Source organism: Neovison vison, chromosome 2 (genome assembly GCF_020171115.1).
Source record: "Neovison vison isolate M4711 chromosome 2, ASM_NN_V1, whole genome shotgun sequence".
NCBI lineage: Eukaryota > Metazoa > Chordata > Mammalia > Carnivora > Mustelidae > Neogale > Neogale vison.
In genome coordinates this window covers 118,100,027-118,119,584 of record NC_058092.1, presented here as the reverse complement: position 1 = coordinate 118,119,584, position 19,558 = coordinate 118,100,027, and positions in this window count along the sequence as shown.

Sequence of the window (19,558 nt, the reverse complement as noted above, 5' to 3'; positions counted from 1 at the left end):
GTCCATGGGAATGCAAGGTGGGGTAGCCAGTTATCTATCCTTAGAGCCCTGCTCTCAAATCTTTCCTTATGGGGAATCCTCTAGCCATCAACAGGACTCGCCTGTCCCGCAGAAGCAAACCTTGTGCTTTGGAGCAGCTCACAAACCTCAGAGTGGGAAAGCCTCCATGGCATCATGAAGCCACCCATTCATAAAGGGGACATCATGGACACAAACTCCAGCCTTAGCCAACATCTCAATCACCCTTCTTTCAGATGCTGGAGATCTCAGTTCAGCCTATGCAGAGTGGGCTTTCTGAGCTGTCAGCCCAGGTTGTGTTTTCAGACCTCCGTCCTTACACTCCTGGCCCACAAGCCCTCCAGATTGGGCATTCTGCAGCCACAATGCAGCACTCTGTCTGTGCACCAGAAGAAAAAAGTTCCTATGGGGCTTCCCAGAAACACCAAATGAGTATCAACCTCCATGGCCTCGACTGCACCCCAATTTCATAGGCCACCCTGTGCACTAATTCTCTGTCTGATATAGCTGAGCCCAGACCTCCCTTCAGACACCCAGACAGCTGGCCACATATCCAGCCGATCGGACCCGCCATGGCCTTAGGTCGTCATCTCTTCACAACCTGGGATTTCAGGCATCTGAACCAAGACCTTATCTCAAATCCTTGCACATGGGGGAACCTGATGCAACAAACAGAACTCCTTTTTCCCCATGGCAAGAATTCTTGCTGTTGGGATGCTGATGGGTGTCAAAGTCAAAGGCTCAGAGTAGGATAAACTTGTGTGGCCCATGAGGCCATGCCCATGCTTGAGGGCTGCCTTGGGTACAAACACACATTGTGACCCTCAGTGTGAGACTCGTTTTCGAATAAGTCCTCTCAGTGGCTGAACCCATGGCATATTGTGCTTCTCATGCCCCTAGACCCCAATCCTAAACTAAGCTCGGGTTTTCCAGTCGCCCGAATGCTGGGCTCTACTCTGGAATCCCTCATTTTGAGGGACACCTGAGACAGAAAACAGGAATCATCCCTTCCCACAGAATGACCCCAATCTATAGGGAGACAGGCCAAATCCCTAGAGAGGGAGAATCATCCATGGCCCATGAGGGCACCCCTATATTCCACGGCTATGGTTGACACAAAATCCAGAGACAAAAGCCTGAGCTCTCACCTCGTAGTCGCCCTTATTTCATATACAGAGGAGCCCCCCTCATGGTCTGTAGATCGGGGCTGTCATACACTTGGCCTGAAATATAAGCCAAGTTTGTGCTGTTAGACTTCTGTCTCCATATCCCTGGCCCACACAACCTCCAGTCAGGGGCCTCTGGATCCACACCGCATGACTGTGCCTGTGCTCTTGAAGGAAACTGTCCCAATTCCATTTGACACAATGCTAGAGATTAGGAGGAACCTACAAGGCCCCCAGGCACTCCCAATAGCATAGTCTGCCCTGGACCAAAACATGCTTTCTGACACAACCTGAGCAACTACCTCCACTCTGACATGCAGACAGATGTCCCCAGACACAGAAGATTGAACCAGACATGCCCCTAGACCCTCTTCTGAACCCTAGCTTTGATTTCCAGGCATCTCACCTCAGAGGCCTGGTTTTGAATACCAGCATATGGGGGTTTCTGAGGCACCAAACAGAACACCTCTTGTCTTCACATGGGAACCTTGCTATTTGGAGCTGTGTACAATCCTCTGGGTAGGAGAATCTTTCAGGCCCCTGAGCCACCACCACATTCCAAGGTCTCCATTTACAAAAACCCACCTTATGACCCAACCTCATGACAATCCATTTCAATGCAGACCCCAGGATAGCTCGCCCCAGGTCCAGCAGAGAGAACCTGCCTTGTCCCTAGGAGCCCATGGGAATGTGAGGTGGGGTTTCCAAACATCCATCCTTAGAGCCCTGCTCTTGAATCTCTCCATATGGGGCATCCTTGAGCTATCCAAAAGGACTCGGCTGTCCCACAGAAGCAAACCTTGTGCTTTGGAGCAGCTCACAATCCATAGAGTGGGAAAACCTCCATGGCTTTATGAGGCCACCCATTCATTAAGGGACCATCATGGGCAAAAACTCCAGGCTTAGCCATCATCTGAATCTTTCCCTTATTTCAGATTCTGGAGATCTCAATTCAGCCTCTGAATAGTGGGCCTTCTGAGCCCTCAGCCAGAAACCTAACCCTAGCTTGTCTTTTCATACTTCCATACTCACACTCCAGGCCCACAAGACATCCACATGGTGAATTCTGGTGCCAAAACACAGCACTCTGCATGAGTACCAGAAGAATAAATTGCCCTATGGGGCTTCCCAGAATCCCCAAATGAGGATCAACCTGCATGGCCTCAACCACACCCCAAATTTATAGGCTGCCCCATGCACTAATGCTCTGCCTGACAAAGCCTGAGCCCAGATCTCCTGTCAGACACCCAGACAGCTGGCCACATATCCAGCAGATCAAACCTGCCATGGCTCATAGCTGTCATCTCTTCCAAGCCTGGGTTTTCAGGCATCTGAACCAAGACCTTATCTCAAATCATTGCACCTTGGGTAACCTGAAGCAACAAATGGACCTCCTTCTTCCTTATGGCAAGAACACTTGCTGTTGGGATGCTGATGGGTGTCAAAGTCAAACGCTCAATGCGTGGCCCATGAGGCTACGCCCATGCTTGAGGGCTGCCTTGGGCACAAACAGGCATTGTGACACTCAGCGTGAGCCCCATTTTAATGTAAGTTCTCTCAGTGGTGGGACCCATGGCATAGGGGCTTGCCATGCCCCTAGGCCCCAATCCTAACCAAAGGTCAGGTTTTTGAATCGCCTGTATCCAGGGCCCTGCTCTGGAAGCCCTCTTTTTGAGGGACATCTGAGACAGAAAACAACGCTCCTCCCTAACCACAGAATGACCCCAAAACTTTGGGAGCCAGGACAAATCCCCAGAGCAGGGGAATCATCAATGGCCCATGAGGCCACCCCTACATTCCATGACCCTCCTTAACACAAAATCTAGAGACAAAGCCTGAGCTACTTCCTCATAGTCGCCCTGATTTCTTATCCAGCGGAGCTTCCCAAATGGTCTGTCCATCAGGCCTGCCATACCCTCAGCCCAAAACACAAGCCAAGTTTGTGTTGTCAGGCTTCTGTCCCCACAGCCTTAGCCCACACACCCTCCAGACTGGGGCCTCTGGAGCCACACCGCAGGACTGTGCCTGCCCTCTCGAAGGAAGCTCTCCCAATTCCATTTGACACAATCCTGCAGATTAGGAGAAACATACAAGACTCCCCCAGGCCCTCCTAATAGCGTTGTCCGCCCTGGACCAAAGCACGCTTTCTGACACAACCTGAGCAACTACCTCCACTCAGACATGCAGACAGATGTCCTCAGAGAGAGAAGATTGATCGAGACATAACCCTAGGCCCTCATCTGAATCCTAGCTTAGGTTTCCAGGCATCTCACCTCAGAGGCCTGGTTTCAAATACCAGCATATGGGGGTTTCTGAGAAACAAAACAGAACACCTCTCGTCTCCACATTGGAACCTTGCTATTTGGAGCTGTGTACAATCCTCTGGGTAGGAGACTCTTTCAGGCCCCTGAGCCACCACCACCTTCCAAGGTGTTGGAGGCCATGGCATGGTTGGAGCCGAGGGCCAAATCAGGCCCTGACTTGTGTCTCCCTTTAAGTCCAAATACCTTAAAAAAGGGTTATGAACAAGAAAGTTTGAGTAGCACTGATGAAGGGTCTGTGCTATGTGTCGTGTGCTTGCCTACATGACTTCCCACATGCTCTCCCTATGGAAGGGAACAATGTGGTCAAGGTCATGAATTCTTAGTTGGTCCTTGTTGTTCCTGTACCTCCCATAACCCACTCCCTGGTTGATTGTTCTGCTAATGGCATTAGTCGAAACTACCTGGCATCACGAGGTTTGCTTGTAGTTAATGTAAACTTGTTATAGAAACTTGTGGTCATCTGACTAAATACTGATGTATTACTCTTTTTATTGTGGTCTGCCTTATAAATGCTTGTAAGATGTGGAATAAAATTGACACTGTTGCACATCATCCTCATTGTCCCTCCTGCCCCCATTTCTTTGTCTCTTAATTTCTTTTCACCATCCTCTTACCCTCACGTTTCCTGGTCGATTTGTTGTGCCAGCCACGACACCAAGCTCTCCGTTTAAACAAACCCACGATATGACCCATCCTCATAACAGTCCATTTCAACCCAACCCCCTGGGTATCTCACCCAAGAGCCAGCAGATCGAACATGTGTTGTCCATAGGAGCCCATGGTAATGCAAGGTGAGTTTTCCAGGCATCCATCTATAGAGTCCTGCTCTCAAATGTTTCCGTATGGGACATTTTTGAGCCACCCAATGGGACTTGCCTGTCCTGCAGAATCAAACCTTGTGCTTTCGAGCAGGTCACAACCCCAGTTTGGGAAATACTCCATGGCCTCATGAGGGCCTCAATTCATTAATGGGCCATCATGGATGCAAACTCCAGGCTGAGGTAACATACGAATCTGGCTCTTACTTCAGAAACTGGAGATCTCAATTCAGCCTCTGAAGAGTGGGCCTTCTGAGCCCTCGATCCGAAACCTAACACTAGCTTGTGATTTTAGACTTCCGTCCTCACACTCCTGGCACAGAAGCCCTGCAGATTGGGCATTCTGCAGCCATAATGCAGCACTTTGTCTGCAGACCAGAAGAATAAAGTGACCTTTATGGTTGCCCAGAAACCCCATATGAGGATCAACCTGCACGACCTTGACTGCACCCCAATTTCATTGCCTTCCCTGGGCACTAATGCTCTGTCTGACATAGCTTGAGCCCAGACCTCCTGTCAGAAACCCAGGCAGCTGGTCCCATTTCCAGCAGATTGGACTCGCCATGGCCCAAGGCCATCATATTTACTCAACCTGGGTTTTCAGACATCTCAATCTAGACCTTATCTGAAATACCTGCTCCAGGGGGAACCTGATGCACCAAACAGAACTCCTTGTTCCCCATGGCAAGAAACCTAGCTGTTAGGATGCTGATGGATGTCAAAATCAAAAACTCAGAGTAGGATAAACCTGCATGGCCCATGAGGCCATGCCCATGTTGAGGGCCGCCTTGGGCACAAACATACATTGCGATCATCAGCTTGAGCCCCGTTTTCAAATAAGGCCTCTCAGTGGCTGGACCTATGGCATATTGTGCTTTCCCTGCCCCTAGGCCCCAATCTTAACCAAAGCTTGGGTTTTCCAGTCACCCATACTCTGGACTCTGCTTCAGAATCCCTCTTTTTGAGGGATGCCTGAGACCAAAAACAGGAATACACCCTTCCCACAGAATGTCCCCAATCTCTTGGGAACTGGGCCAAATCCCGTGAGAAGGAGAATCGTCCATGGCCCATGAGGCCACCCGTACATTCCACAGCCATCCCTGATACAAAATCCAGAGACAAAAGCCTGAGCTTCCGCCTCACACTCCTCCTTATTTCATATCCAGGGGAACGCCGCTTTTGTCTGTAGGTTGGGCCTTCCCTACCCTCTGGCCAAAACCTAAGCTGAGTTTGTGTTTTCAGACATCTGTTCCCACAACCCTGGGCCACACACTATCCAGGCTGGGACCTCTGGAGCCACACCGCTGGACTGTGCCTGCCTTCTGGAACAAAACTGTTCCCATTTCACTGGCCACAACCCTACAGATTAAAAGAAACCTCCAGGGGAGGAGTCAAGATGGTGGAGAAGTAGCAGGCTGAGACTATTTCAGCTAGCGAGAGATCAGCTAGAGAGTTATAGATCTTATCTAAAGATTGAAAACACCTGCAAATCCATCGGCAGATCGAAGAGAAGAAGAACAGCAATTCTAGAAACAGAAAAACAACCACTTTCTGAAAGGTAGGACTGGCGGAGAAGTGAATCCAAAGCGACGGGAAGTTAGACCACAGGGGGAGGGGCCGGCTCCCGGCAAGCGGCGGAGCAACGGAGCACAAAATCAGGACTTTTAAAAGACTGTTCTGCTGAGGGACATCGCTCCAGAGGCTAAACCGGAGCAAACCCCACACGGGGTCGGTGTGGCCTCAGGTCTCGCAGGGTCACAGAAGGATCGGGGGTGTCTGAGTGTTGCAGAGCTTGCGGATATTGGAACGGGAAAGCCGGCTACAGAGACAGAGCCGACAGTAAGCTCACAGCTCAGTGTTGCCTTGAACCGGTCGCAGGCTCGGTGAGCTCAGAGCGCGGCCAGAGGTTAGGCAGACGGGAGTTACTAGGAGCTGTTCGCTGAGGGCGCACTGGGAAGAGGGGCCCAGAGCTCTCGGCTCCTCCGGGCCGGAGACCAGGAGGCCGCCATTTGTATTCCCGTCCTCCAGAAATCTACGGAAAGCGCTCAGGGAACAAAAGCTGCTGAAAGCAAAGCCGAACGGATCACTCAGCCAGGCCCCTGGTAAGGGCGGTGCAATTCCGCCTGGGGCAAAGACACTTGAGAATCACTACAACAGGCCTCTCCCCCAGAAGATCAACAAGAAATCCAGGCAAGAACAAGTTCACCTACCAAGGAGTACAGTTTCAATATCAAAGAGAACAGCAGAATTCCAGAGGATGATAAAAAACCCACGGAACTCATGGCTTTCTGCCTGTGATTTTTTAGTCTGGCAGTTAATTTAATTTTTTTCTTTTTCATTTTTTTCTCTTCTTCAGCTAAAATTTTTTTAACTTTTACCCTTTTCTTTTTTAACGTTTTTTAACTAGTTTATCTAATATATATATATATTTGCATTTTTATACTTTTCTTTATTCGTTTTCTTTTTTTTTAATTCTTTTTTTTCTTTTTTTCTTTCTTTATTTTTGAACCTCTTTTTATCCCCAAATCAGAAGAGATCCCAATCACTTAAATCTCTTTCTTTAATCCTTTTTTTAAATCTTGATTGAATTTTTAATTCAATCTCTTTTTTTAATTCTTTTTTTTTCTTTTTTTCTTTTTGAACCTCTTTTTATCCCCAAATCAGAAGAGATCCCAATCAGAAGAGATTGGGAGACCCAATCAGAAGAGCTCCCAATAAGAAGAGATCCCTCACCCAATCGTGAAGGGGGAGAAATCCCCCCTCACGATTTGGGATCTCTTCTGATTTGGTTAAAGCATATTTTCCTGGGATTGTTGTCACCCTTTTAGTATTTTAATTGCTCCTTCATATACTCTTAGCTGGACAAAATGACAAGGTGGAAAAATTCACAACAAAAAAAGAACAAGAGGCAGTACCGAAGGCTAGGGACCTAATCAGTACAGACATTGGTAATATGTCAGATCTAGAGTTCAAAATGACAATTCTCAAGGTTCTAGCCCGGCTTGAAAAAGGCATGGAAGATATTAGAGAAACCCTCTCCAGAGATATAAAAGCCCTTTCTGTAGAAATAAAATAACTAAAATCTAACCAAGTTGAAATCAAAAAAGCTATTAATGAGGTTTAATAAAAAATGGAGGCTCTCACTGCTAGGATAAATGAGGCAGAAGAAAGAATTAGCGATATAGAAGACCAAATGACAGAGAATAAAGAAGCTGAGCAAAAGAGGGACAAACAGCTACTGGAGCATGAGGGGAGAATTCGAGAGATAAGTGACACCATAAGACGAAACAACATTAGAATAATTGGGATTCCAGAAGAAGAAGAAAGAGAGAGGGGAGCAGAAGGTATACTGGAGAGAATTATTGGGGAGAATTTCCCCAATATGGCAAAGGGAACGAGCATCAAAATTCAGGAGGTTCAGAGAACGCCCCTCAAAATCAATAAGAATAGGCCCACACCCCGTCACCTAATAGTAAAATTTACAAGCCTTAGTGACAAAGAGAAAATCCTGAAAGCAGCCCGGGAAAAGAAGTCTGTAACATACAATGGTAAAAGTATTCGATTGGCAGCTGACTTATCCACAGAGACCTGGCAGGCCAGAAAGAGCTGGCATGATATTTTCAGAGCACTAAACGAGAAAAACATGGAGCCAATAATACTATATCCACCTAGGCTATCATTGAAAATAGAAGGAGAGATTAAAGGCATCCAGGACAAACAAAACCTGAAAGAATTTGCAAACTTTAAACCAGCTCTACAGGAAATACTGAAAGGGGTCCTCTAAGCAAAGAGAGAGCCTACAAGTGGTAGATTAGAAAGGAACAGAGACAATATACAGTAACAGTCACCTTACAGGCAATACAATGGCACTAAATCATATCTCTCAATAGTTACCCTTAATGTTAATGGGCTAAATGCCCCAATCAAAACGCACAGGGTATCAGAATGAATAAAAAAACAAAACCCATCTATATGTTGCCTCCAAGCAACTCATTTTAAGCCCAAAGACACCTCCAGATTTAAAGTGAGGGGGTGGAAAAGAATTTACCATGCTAATGGACATCATAAGAAAGCAGGAGTGGCAATCCTTATATCAGATCAATTAGATTTTAAGCCAAAGACTATAATAAGAGATGAGGAAGGACACTATATCATACTCAAAGGGTCTCTCCAACTAGAAGATCTAACAATTTTAAATATCTATGCCCCAACGTGGGAGCAGCCAATTATATAAACCAATTAATAACAAAATCAAAGAAACACATCAACAATAATACAATAATAGTAGGGGACTTTAACGCTCCCTTCACTGAAATGGACAGGTCATCCAAGCAAAAGATCAACAGGGAAATAAAGGCCTTAAATGATATACTGGATGAGATGGACATCACAGATATATTCAGAACATTTCATCCCAAAGGAACAGAATACACATTCTTCTCTAGTGCACATGGAACATTCTCCAGAATAGATCACATCCTCAGTCTTAAATCAGGACTCAACCGGTATCAAAAGATTGGGATCATTCCCTGCATATTTTCAGACCACAATGCTCTGAAACTAGAACTCAACCACAAGAGGAAGTTTGGAAAGAATCCAAATACATGGAGACTAAACAGCATCCTTCTAAAGAATGAATGGGTCAACTGGGAAATTAAAGAAGAATTGAAAAAAAATCATGGAAACAAAAGATAATGATAATACAACGGTTCAAAATCTGTGGGACACAACAAAGGCAGTCCTGAGAGGAAAATATATAGCAGTACAAGCTTTTATCAAGAAACAAGAAAGGTCTCAGGTACACAACCTAACCCTACACCTAAAGGAGCTGGAGAAAGAACAAGAAAGAAACCCTAAGCCCAGCAGGAGAAGAGAAATCATAAAGATCAGAGCAGAAATCAATGAAATAGAAACCAAAAAAACAATAGAACAAGTCAACGAAACTAGGAGCTGGTTCTATGAAAAAATTAATAAAATTAATAACCCTCTGGCCAGACTTATCAAAACGAAAAGAGAAAGGACCCAAAAAAATAAAATCATGAATGAAAGAGGAGAGATCACAACTAACACCAAAGAAATACAAACTATTATAAGAACATACTATGAGCAACTCTACGCCAACAAACTTGACAATCTGGAAGAAATGGATGCATTCCTAGAAACATATAAACTACCAAAATTGAACCAGAAAGAAATAGAAAGCCTGAACAGACCCATAACCAGTAAGGAGATTGAAACAGTCATTAAAAATCTCCAAACAAACAAAAGCCCAGGGCCAGATGGCTTCCCAGGGGGAATTCTACCAAACATTTATAGAAGAACTAATTCCTATTCTCCTGAAACTGTTCCAAAAAATAGAAATGGAAGGAAAACTCAAAACTCATTTTATGAGGCCAGCATCACCTTGATCCCAAAACCAGACAAGGATCCCATCAAAAAGGAGAGCTATAGACCAATATCCTTGATGAACACAGATGCAAAAATTCTCACCAAAATACTAGCCAATAAGATTCAACAGTACATTAAAAGGATTATTCACCACGACCAAGTGGGATTTATCCCAGGGCTGCAAGTTTGGTTCAACATCCGCAAATCAGTCAATGTGATTCAACACATTAATAAAAGAGAGAACAAGACCCATATGATACTTTCAATAAATGCTGAAAAAGCATTTGACAAAGTACAGCATTCCTTCCTGATCAAAACTCTTCAGAGTGTAGGGATAGAGAGCACATACCTCAATATCATCAAAGCTATCTATGAAAAACCCACTGCAAATATCATTCTCAATGGAGAAAAACTGAAAGCTTTTCCACTAAGGTCAGGAACACGGCAGGGATGTCCATTATCACCACTGCTATTCAACATAGTACTGGAAGTCCTAGCCTCAGAAATCAGACAACAAAAGGAAATTAAAGGCATCCAAATCGGCAAAGAAGAAGTCAAATTATCACTCTTCGCAGATGATATGATACTCTATGTGGAAAACCCAAAAGACTCCACTCCAAAACTGCTAGAACTTGTACAGGAATTCAGTAAAGTGTCAGGATATAAGATCAATGCACAGAAATCAGTTGCATTTCTCTACACCAACAACAAGACAGAAGAAAGAGAAATTAAGGAGTCAATCCCATATACAATTGCACCCCAAACCATAAGATACCTAGGAATAAACCTAACCAAAGAGGCTAAGAATCTATACTCAGAAAACTATAAAGTACTCATGAAAGAAATTGAGGAAGACACAAAGAAATGGAAAAATGTTCCATGCTTCTGGATTGGAAGAATAAATATTGTGAAAATATCTATGCTACCTTAAGCAATCTATACGTTTAATGCAATTCCTATCAAAGTACCATCCATCTTTTTCAAAGAAATGGGACAAATAATTTTAAAATTTATATGGAACCAGAAAAGACCTCGAATAGCCAAAGGGATATTGAAAAACAAAGCCAAAGTTGGTGGCATCACAATTCCGGACTTCAAGCTCTATTACAAAGCTGTCATCATCAAGACAGCATGGTACTGGCACAAAAACAGACACATAGATCAATGGAACAGAATAGAGAGCCCAGAAATAGACCCTCAACTCTATGGTCAACTAATCTTTGACAAAGCAGGGAAGAATGTCCAATGGAAAAAAGACAGCCTCTTCAATAAATGGTGTTGGGAAAATTGGACAGCCACGTGCAGAATAATGAAATTGGACCATTTCCTTACACCACACACAAAAATAGACTCAAAATGGATTAAGGACCTCAATGTGAGAAAGGAATCCATCAAAATCCTTGAGGAGAACACAGGCAGCAACCTCTTCGACCTCAGCTGCAGCAACATCTTCCTAGGAACATCGCCAAAGGCAAGGGAAGCAAGGGCAAAAATGAACTTTTGGGATTTCATCAAAATCAAAAGCTTTTGCACAGCAAAGGAAACAGTTAACAAAATCAAAAGACAACTGACAGAATGGGAGAAGATATTTGCAAACGACATATCAGATAAAGGACTAGTGTCCAAAATCTATAAAGAACTTAACAAACTCAACACCCAAAGAACAATTAATCCAATCAAGATATGGACAGAGGACATGAACAGACGTTTCTGCAAAGAAGACATCCAGATGGCCAACAGACACATGAAAAATTGCTCCATATCACTCGGCATCAGGGAAATACAAATCAAAACCACAATGAGATATCACCTCACACCAGTCAGAATGGTTAAAATCAACAAGTCAGGAAATGACAGATGCTGGCGAGGATGTGGGGAAAGGGGAACCCTCCTCCTACACTGTTGGTGGGAATGCAAGCCTGTGCAACCCCTCTGGAAAAAAGCATGGAGGTTCCTCAAAATGTTGAAAATAGAACTGCCCTATGACCCAGCAATTGCATTACTGGGAATTTACCCTAAAGATACAAACGTAGTGATCCAAAGGGGCACGTGCACCCGAATGTTTATAGCAGCAATGTCCACAATAGCCAAACTATGGAAAGAACCTAGGTGTCCATGAACAGATAATGGATAAAGAAGATGTGGTATATATACACAATGGAATACTATGCAGCCATCAAAAGAAATGAAATCTTGCCTTTTGCGACAACATGGATGGAACTGGAGCGTATCATGCTTAGCGAAATAAGTCAAGTGGAGAAAGACAACTGTCATATGATCTCCCTGTTATGAGGGAGTGGTGATGCAACATGGGGCTTAAGTGGGTAGGAGAAGAATCCATGAAACAAGATGGGATGGGGAGGGAGACAAACCATAAGTGACTCTTAATCTCACGAAACAAACTGTGGTTTGCTGGGGGGAGGGGGGTTGGGAGAAGGGGAGTAGGGTTATGGACATTGGGGAGGGTATGTACTTTTGCGTAAATTGGAAGGGGAGGTGAACCATGAGAGACTATGGACTCTGAAAAACTATCTGAGGGGTTTGAAGTCACAGGGGTGTGGGAGGTTGGGGACCAGGTAGTGGGTATTATAGAGGGCAAGGCTGCTGGAGCACTGGGTGTGGTGAAAAAATAATGAACTGTTTTTCTGAAAATAAATAAATTGGAAAAAAAAAATAAAAGACCTCCAAGGCCTCTGAGGCAATCCCATTAGCAGAGTTCGCCCTGGACAAAAAGGCCCATTCTGACACTACCTGGGCAACTAACTCCACTCAGGCATGCAGACAGATGTCCCGAGAGACAGAAGATTGAACCGGACATGCCCCTAACCTTATTATGAACCCTAGCTTAGGTTTCCAGTCATGTCTCCTCAGAGGCCTGGTTTCGAATACTAGCATATGGGGGTTTCCTGAGGTACAAAACAAAACACCTCTCCTCTTCACATGGGAACCTTGCTATTTGGAGCTGTGTAAAACCATCCAGGTTGGAGAATATTTCAGGGTCCCTGAGTCACTGCCATATTCCATGATCACCATGGACACAAACCCACATTATGACCCATCCTCATGACAGTCCATTTCAAATCAGGCCTCTGGGAAACTTGCCCCATAGCAAGGAGATTGAAACTGCCTTGTACCTAGGTGCCCATGGGAATGCAAGCTGGGGTTTCCAGGCATGTGTCCTTAGAGCCCTGCCCTCGGATCTTTCTGTGTGGGGCATCCTTGAGCCAACGAACAGGACACACCTGTTGCACAGAAGAAAATCTTGCGGTTGGGAACAGCTCATAAGCCCAAGCTTTGTAAAACCTCTATTGCCTCATGAGACTCCCCCTTCATTAATGGTCCAGCATGGACAAAAATTCCAGCATGAGCCAAAGTCTGATACTAGCCCTTACTTCAGATGCAAGAGTTCTCCATTCCGCCTCTGCAGAGTGGGCCTGCCATGCCCTTGGCCTGAAACCTAACCATAGATTGTGTTTTCTGACTTCCATCCTCACACTCCTGGCCCAAAGCCCTCCATATCGGGAAGCAGAGATCCACAAAGGAGCATTCTGCCTGCACACCAGAGAGAAGTGCCCTATGGGTCTTTCCAGAAATCCCATGTGAGGATCAACTTGCATGGCCCGCTAGAGCACCCAAAGATCCTAGGACGCTCTGTGCACTAATGCACTGTATGACACAGCCTGAGCCACAACCCCCTGTCAGCCTCTTAGATAGCTGAATGAATATCCAGCAGATGGGACATGATCTGGCCCATGGCCCTCATCTCTACCCAACCTGGGTATTTGGGCATCTGTCCCCAGGCCTTAGTTCAAATCCCTGCCTGTGGGGGAACCTGATGCACTAAAGAGTATTCTTTCTTCCCCATGGCCAGAAAACTTGCTATTGGTATGGGTGTCCAAACCTCAGAATGGGAGTCAGCTGCATGGCCCATGAAACCACGCCCACTCATGAGGACTGCCTAGGGCACAAACACACATTGTAACCCTCAGCCTGAGCCTGTTTTCAAACAAGCCCCATCTAGAGCTGGACCAGGAGCCTGCAAACTGGGCCCTGGTGCCATGCCCCTAGTCCCAAATCCTAACCCTAAGTGGGGCTTTCCATGCGCCCAGACCCAGAGCCCATCTCTGGAATCCCTGTCTTGGGGGACTCTTGAGACAGAAAAAAGGACTCTTCCCTCCCCCGAGAATGACAGCAAACATTGGGAGCCAGGGAGAATCCCCAGAGAGGGAGAATCTCCCATGGCCCCACTGGGCCACCCCTCCATTCCGCGACCATCCTAGACACACCATCCAGAGACAAAGCCTGAGCTATCGCCTCCCATTCACCCTAATTTCAGATTCCGAGGAGCTCCACTAGAGGCTGCAGATCTGGCCTGCCATCACCTCGGCCCTAACCATAACCTGACTTTGTGTTGGCAGACTTCTGTCCCCAAAGTCCTGGCCCACATGTGCTCTCGGATAGGGCCTCCAGAGCCACACCACAGGACTGTGCCTGCCCTCCAGAAGGAAACTCTGCATGTCACAGCTGCCCAAATGATCCTTATTAGGAGAAACCTGCAAGGCCCCTGAGTCCACCCCAATTTCGAAGACCACTCCAGAGAAAAATCCAGACACACCCTGAGCACCTACTCCAGACAGACATGCAGATCAATGTCCGTAGACACAGAAGATTGAACCAGGCATCGCCTAGGACCTAATCGGTACCCTAGAGTAGGGTTTCAAGCATCTTTCGCCAGAGGCCTGTTCTTGAATAAGAACAGATGGTCCAACGTGTCGTCCCTGAGCCGCAAAATAACACAACTCCAGTACCCAAGAGGAAACCTTGCTCTTGGGAGCTGTGTCTAACCCTCAGAGTAGGAGAACCATGCATGGCCCCTGAGCCATGCCCACATTCCAAGGTCTCCCTGGACACATGCCAGCATTGTGACCCATCAGCATGAAATTCCATATCAACTCAGCCCCCATGGAACTTCTCCCCAGACACACCAGATCAAACCTGCCATGTTCCTCAACTGCAAAGAGAACCTGATGTGAGCTTTCCAGCATCAATTCGTAGAGCTCTGCTATCCAATCTTTCCATATGGGTTAACATGGAGCCATCAAAGAGGACTCCCTCTGTCCCGTACATGGAAACCTTGCTGTTTGGAGCAGCTCTCAAGCCCCTGCATAAGAAAACCTCTATGGCCTCCTTGGCTACACCTCCATGAGTCGGGCATCATGAACAGAAACTCCAGCATGAGCGGACGTTTGACACTCGCCCTTACTCAGGTGCTGGAGATCTCGAATCAGACACTGGGATTTGGAACGGCCATGCCCATGGCCCTGAATCTAACCCTAGTCTGTGTTTTCAGACTTCAGTCCTCACACTCTGGGCCCCAAAGCCCTCCATATCTGCAATTTGGGAACCACAAGGCAGCATTCTGTCTTCCAACAAGAGAGAAGATATGCCCCCTGGGTCTGCTCAGAAGCCCAATGTGAGGATCAACCTTCACGGCCCAGGAGGGCACTCCAATATCCTAGTCTGTGTTGTGCCCTAATGTTCCCTCTGACACAGCCTGAGCCCTGACCTCCTCTCAGCCACTCAGATACCTGGATGCATATCCAGAAGATGGGACCTGCCAGGCCCATAGTCATCATCTCTACCCAACCTGGGTATTTGAGCATCTGTCCCCAGGCCTTAGCTCAAATTCATGCCTATGGGAGAACCTGATGCACAAAGAAGAGTACTACTCCTTCCCCATGACCAGAAACCCTGCTGTTGGTATGGTTGTCCAACCCTCAGAGTGGGAGCCACCTGCATGGCCCACGAGACCACGCCTACTCATGAGGGAGTCCCTGGCGCAAACACGACTTGTGACCATCAGTCTGATCCTGTTTTCAAACAAGCCTCCTGGTACCTGGACCAGGAGCCTGCATACCGGGCCATGGTGCCATGCCCCTCAACCCAAATTCTAACCCTCAGTGGGGTGTCCCAGGTGCCCAGACCAAGAGCTTTTCTCTGGATCCCTGTTTCCAGGGAACCCTGAGGCAGAAAACAGGACTCTTCCCTTCCCCCAAAATGACACCAAACCATTGAGAGTGGAGCAGAATCCCCATAGAGGGAAAATGTTCCATAGCCCCACGAGGCCACTCCTCCAATCTGCGGCCATCCTAGTCACACACTCCAGAGAAAAAAGCCTGAGCTACCGCCTCCCACTAACCCTAATTTAGTTCCTGAGGAGCTTCCCTCAGGGCCTGCAGATCGGACGTACCATAACCTCAGCCCTAACCCTAAACTGAATTTCTGTTTGCACACTTCTGTCCCATGGCTCACATGCCCTCCATAATGGGGCCTTCACAGCCACACCACAGGACTCGGCCTGCCCTTCTAATGGAAACTCTGCTTATCACAGCTGCCCAAACCTTCATGATTAGGAGAAACCTGCAAGGCCCCTGGGGCCACCCCAATTTTGTAGGCCACTCTGGACAAAAATCCAGACACACCCTGAGCTCCTGCCTCCAGGCTGACATCCAGGTCAGTGTCCCTAGAGACAGAAGTTTGAACCTGACATGTCCCTAGGACCTCATCAAACCCTAGTGTAGGTCTTCAGACATATGTCGCTTGAGGCCTGTAATGGAATACCAACATTTGGTCCAACATGTGGTCCCTGAGCCACATTACAGAACACACCCTGTCCCCAGAAGGAAACCTTGCACTTGGGAGCTGTGCCAACACTCAGGGTAGGAGAATCCTGCAGGGGACCTGGGCACCACCACATTCTAAGTTCTCCTTGAACACAAACCACATTGTGATCCATCAGCATGAGACTCCATGTCAACTCATTTCACTTCGTACTTGTAAACCCTGGTTGGGAAGATAACGGCCTAAGGCCATGGTCAATCTGTTGTTCTGCATGTGTGGCCAGCTGTATTGGAGTCTCATGGGAGGTTTGGCCTCAGGTTTTGTCAGACAGAACATTAGTGCACAAGGCAGCCTCTGACATTGGGGAGTAGTTGAGGGCTGTGCAGTTTGAACATTATTTGGGTTTTCTGGGCAACCCCATAGGGCATTTTTTTCCTTCTGGTGGGCAGGCAGAGTGCTGCATTGTGGCTCCAGAATTCCCAATGTGGAGGGCTTGTGGGCCAGGAGTGTGAGGACATAAGTCTGAAAACACTAGCTAGGGTTAGGATTTGGGCTTAGGGGGCAGCAGGCCCACTCTGCAGAGGCTGAGTCGAGATCTCCTGCATCTGAAGTAAGGGAGAGTATAAGATATTGGCACAGGCTGGAGTTTGTGTCCATGATGGCCCCTTCATGAAAGTGGGGCCTCATGAGACCATAGAGGCTTTCCCACTCTGGGGATTGTGAGCTGCTTCAAAATGCAAGGTTTCCTTCTGCGAGTCAGGCGAGTCCTGGTGGATGGCTCAAGGATGCCTCGCAAAGAAAGATTTGAGAGCAGGGTTCTAAGGACGGATGCCTGGAAACCCTATCTCACATTCCCATTGGCTCCTAGGGAAAAGGCCGATTTGATCTGCTGGCTCTGGGGCTAGCTACCCAAGCGGCTGAGTTGACATGGACTCTCCTGAGGATGGGTCATCATGTGGGTTTGTGTCCATGGAGAACTTGGAATGTGGCAGTGGCTCAGGGGCCCTGCAGGATTCTTCTACTTGGAGGGTTTAACACAGATCCAAAGAGCAAGCTTCCCATGTGGAGATGAGAATTATTCTGTTTTGTGCCTCAGGAAACCCCCATATGCTGGTACTCTAAATCAGTCCTCTGAGGAACGAAGCCTGGAAACCAAAGTTGGGTTCAGATTAGGGCCTCACAGCATGTCCAGTTCAATCTTCTGTGTCTGGGGATATCTGTCTGCATGTCTGAGTGGACGTAGTTACTTAGGTTGTGTCAGAATGCATCTTTTTGTCCAGGGCAGACTACACTATTGGGATGGCCTCGGGGGCCATGTAGGCTTCTCCTCATCTGTAGGTTTGTGGCCAATGGAATGGGCACAGTTTCCTTTGAGTGGGTGGGCACAGTCCAGTGGTGTGTCCACAGAGGCCCCAGCCCAGAGGGTTTGTGGGCCAGGTCTGTGGGGACAGAAGTCTGAAAACAAAAACTCGCCATATGTTTGGGACCAAGGGTATGGTAGGCCCGAACTACAGACGGGAGGAAAGCTCCTTTGAATGTCAAATAAGGGCGAGTGTGAGGTGGTCGCTGTTAGAGTCCATAATCAAAGGAGAGAGACTGATACAAAGCAAAGGTCAAGCAAAGCTTTATTTCTCCCTGAGCATCGAGAATCAAACTGACTGGTCAGGGCTGTCTCTTTCAAAGAGATGACCCCTCACAGCCTCACAGACTTACTTTTATAGAAGTCGTTTAGCTGGGCTATACACAGGTGGCCAATGAGCTTTCAATACTTAAAGAAAATTGCACAGTCATGCTAGGTCTGCCACACACACAAAATCTGCTAGGTTACACATGGTCACCCAACTGAATTTCAATTTACCCTAGTAGATATATGCGCACCCCATTGATTGGATATCTTCACCTGGCCTGACCTGCCTTTGTATCTAGGCTTTGCATGTAAGTTCCTCGGGGAGGGGCAGGGCCAATCTAAGTTTACTGCATAGGGTCAATCTAAGTTTACTGCATAAACAAAAAAACAGCTCCCTCTGATTAAGTAGGCCCTTACATTCCCCCCTTTTCTTTGGAGATTAGTCAAATCCTTGACTTTTCAGCCAGTTCTATGTTATATTGAGCATGTAATACTAACGTTTTATTGCTCTAATGTTCTTTTATTCAAATGACTTTAATGCGCAGTCGGCTGATGAGTTAGCCATTTACGACTTTGTGTAATCTTTTCCATTTTTCTTAATTCTGTTCGTCTAATTTCCCACTTATACTTTACATAAACAGGTAACAATAGGAGCAACAATGAACTCATAGTCTTTTGAGTCTTAGCTTTAGTCCATGGTCAGCAGGGTCCATTGGCTGTGGCTTCCATCTCTGGGGGACTTCCTTGTCCTCATCCTTGGCTTGTTTGACGTGACCCGCGTGAATGCAGGCTCTGATGCTTTCTACTTTTATTGCCATGGGGGTGGTCAGGATGACAGTAAATGGTCCCTTCCAGCCAGGCTCCAAGTTTCCCACTTGATGGTGTTGTATCCAAACCAAGACCTCGGGTTGGTAAGGATGAGGTTCTACCTCCATCTCTGTCTCAGTGTGGGGAGTTCGGATCCCTGTGTGGGTTCTTTTTAAGACAGTCTGTAATGCCTGAAGTGACTGGAGTACAGACTGATCAGTCATTTCTGCCAGGGCAACCTCTTGTAGGCAAGGGCAGAGCAAGGAGGAGGGGGTCTCCTGAACATTATTTCAAATGATGTTACGTTGTTTATGTAGGGTGCACATCATGCCCTGAGGAGAAAGAAAGGAAGGAGATCCACCCATCCACCACCAGTCTCCAGAATTAGCTTTGTCAAGGGCTCTTTAAGAGTCCGGTTCATTCTCTCTACTTGTCCGGAACTCTGGGGCTGTTAGGTACAAGGTAGTTTCCAATTAGTGTCCATGGCCTTGGCCAATGTCTGTGAGACTGAACTCACAAATGCAGGGCCGTTGTCTGACCCGATCGGGGTCAGATTCCAAACCTTGGAATTATCTCTTCTAACAGCTTTTTGGCTACCACTCCTACCATCTCATATTTGGTGTAAAAAGCCTCTACCCAGCCTGAAAAGGTATCTACAAAAACTAACATATACTTGTGCCCATATTTTCCGGGTTTCATTTCTGTAAATTCTATTTCCCAATAAATTCCTGGTTCCTTACCTCATTCTCTTTTCCCTCTTCCCACTCTAGTTCCTCCCACATTAACTGC